Raw genomic sequence first — 2,475 nt, forward strand, 5'->3', positions numbered from 1 at the left:
GCATTGTATGTAGAAAGCTCCTCTAACATGTACTCAGTGTTTGTGTCAGCAGACATGTATGTACCTGAATGGAAGGTCACACCTTACTAACACAATGTTCCCGTGTCATGACTGGAGATCACATTCTCACATATCATTGTTGTATGACACAAGGTTGAACATTCTACATATTAAACTCATGTCATACATGCAGTATCTTCTCCAGTCCAGCTCTCCCCTCATGCCGTAGATGTATGCTCCCCCAGTACAGCTCTCCCCTCATGTCATACATGTAGTATGTTTCCCCAGTCCAGCTCTCCCTCATGTCATACATGTAGTATGTTCCCCCAGTCCAGCTCTCCCCTCATGTCATACATGTAGTCTCCCCCAGTACAGCTCTCCCCTCATGTCATACATGTAGTATGTTTCCCCAGTCCAGCTCTCCCCTCATGTCATACATGTATGTTTTCCAGTCCAGCTCTCCCCTCATTTCATACATGTAGTATGTTCCCCCAGTCCAGCTCTCCCCTCATGTCATACATGTATGCTCCCCCAGTACAGCTCTCCCCTCATGTCATACATGTAGTATGTTTCCCCAGTCCAGCTCTCCCCTCATGTCATACATGTATGTTTTCCAGTCCAGCTCTCCCCTCATTTCATACATGTAGTATGTTCCCCCAGTCCAGCTCTCCCCTAATATCATACATGTAGTATGTTCCCCCAGTCCAGCTCTCCCTCGTGTCATACATGTATGTTCCCCCAGTCCAGCTCTCCCTCATGTCATACATGTAGTATGTTCCCCCGGTCCAGCTCTCCCCTCTGTCATACATGTAGTATGCGTCAGGTATGGTCACCCCGCACGTACCGTACAGCCGCCTCTCCCAGCTGAGTCCCCTGTAACCCAAACAAATCCCCCTCCCTCCCCTCTCCGGGCCAGACAACAACACCCTGACCTCCTATTGGTCCTCTTAGGCACGTGGAAATATTCAGCCCGTTAATTGGTCACATAACACCCGGTGCGTTGCAAGCCTCGATGTCAACTGACGGTACGGGAAGACGCTTTGTTACTATGGTAACTGCGAGGTACGGGGAAGCGCAGTGTTGTTGACGTCACTCTGAGATAACCGATAGCAGTGGGTGGAGCTCCATCCGTGGTGGGTGTGACTGACCAATCAGCGTGCTCGGTGCCTTAGTGGGGTTCATAGATCAGAAGCAGGCAGCAGCCATGTTCATGACCTTCTATTACTGGGACTTGTAGTCCGATTTCCCCTCCCCCCGATCAGTAGACATGATAACAGGAAATAGATATAACCATAGCAACTGATGAGCGACTTCCGGTGCACTGCGCTGTTGTGTACATACTGAGGAGGGAAGGCCTCCATGCGGCGTTGGTGGTATAGTGGTGAGCATAGCTGCCTTCCAAGCAGTTGACCCGGGTTCGATTCCCGGCCAACGCAGGTCCAATCTTTTCTTCTTCCATCCGGAAATATGACGTCATCGCACAGGTAGTGATGATGTAATAATACTGATTACTATCCACCAATCAACGGGGGCGGCGCTCCCTGCTATCCACCAATGTATGGGGGCGCTCCCTGCTATCCTCCAATATATGGGGGTGCTCCCTGCTATCCACCAATATAAGGGGGCGCTCCCTGCTATCCTCCAATATAAGGGGGCGCTCCCTGCTATCCACCAATATAAGGGGGCGCTCCCTGCTATCCTCCAATATAAGGGGGCGCTCCCTGCTATCCTCCAATATAAGGGGGCGCTCCCTGCTATCCTCCAATATAAGGGGGCGCTCCCTGCTATCCACCAATATAAGGGGGCGCTCCCTGCTATCCTCCAATATAAGGGGGCGCTTCCTGCTATCCTCCAATATAAGGGGGTGCTCCCTGCTATCCACCAATATAAGGGGGCGCTCCCTGCTAAAATTGTGGGAACTCCAGAAACGTTTTCTTTTCCTAAGACCCGAAATCTCAAATCTCTCCCCAAAGTCCGAGCAATTAAAAGGAGCTCGTAGTCGGCAGGATTTGAACCTGCGCGGGGAGACCCCAATGGATTTCTAGTCCATCGCCTTAACCACTCGGCCACGACTACAGCTACGGAAAGATCCAGCTACATCTATGACAACACCATTTACAGACGTGACATCACATGACAGATATGTGACAGGGATCTAAGTGGCTGGGCTTCTTGTATGCAGCTCAGAGGAGTCTCGGCTCGTGTGGTCTGGTGGGCGGGGTTCCCGGGTTTGATCTCTCAGTGTAAGTTTAGAATCTCCTATGGGGGACGCACAGCAGACATCGCTCTAAAAGCGTAACTTCAGCTCCAAGTGCCAAGAATTCCTCCTCTCAGTGACTGCAAGTCATCTCCTATACCTCCTGCCCCATCCCCCTCCTTCTCATAGGACTATCCTCCATGTGTAAACTCTCATTCCTTCCCCCACAGATAAGTATCACCCTGCTACTACACCCATCATCTCCTCTATCCTTCATT

At 50.9% G+C, this 2,475-nt stretch overlaps 1 protein-coding gene and 2 non-coding genes across 3 annotated transcripts in view; 1 reads left to right on the plus strand and 2 right to left on the minus strand.

The window, feature by feature from the left end:
* Positions 1-850, minus strand: part of AGBL5 (ATP/GTP binding protein like 5) — a gene marked incomplete at its 3' end in the record, with an annotated part of 19,855 nt that extends 19,005 nt beyond the window's left edge. Inside the window, exon 1 of the mRNA XM_018575564.1 lies at positions 845-850. The remainder of the gene's footprint in view (positions 1-844) is intronic.
* A 514-nt stretch (positions 851-1,364) lies between these two features.
* Positions 1,365-1,436, plus strand: TRNAG-UCC. The gene has a single exon. It is a non-coding gene; the product is annotated as a tRNA-Gly (tRNA).
* Positions 1,437-1,994: 558 nt separating this feature from the next.
* Positions 1,995-2,076, minus strand: TRNAS-AGA. Its single transcript has one exon. It is a non-coding gene; the product is annotated as a tRNA-Ser (tRNA).
* Between the last annotated feature and the right edge of the window lie 399 nt (positions 2,077-2,475).

This window comes from Nanorana parkeri, unplaced genomic scaffold, assembly GCF_000935625.1.
Source record: "Nanorana parkeri isolate BGI_ZX_2015 unplaced genomic scaffold, ASM93562v1 scaffold4148, whole genome shotgun sequence".
NCBI lineage: Eukaryota > Metazoa > Chordata > Amphibia > Anura > Dicroglossidae > Nanorana > Nanorana parkeri.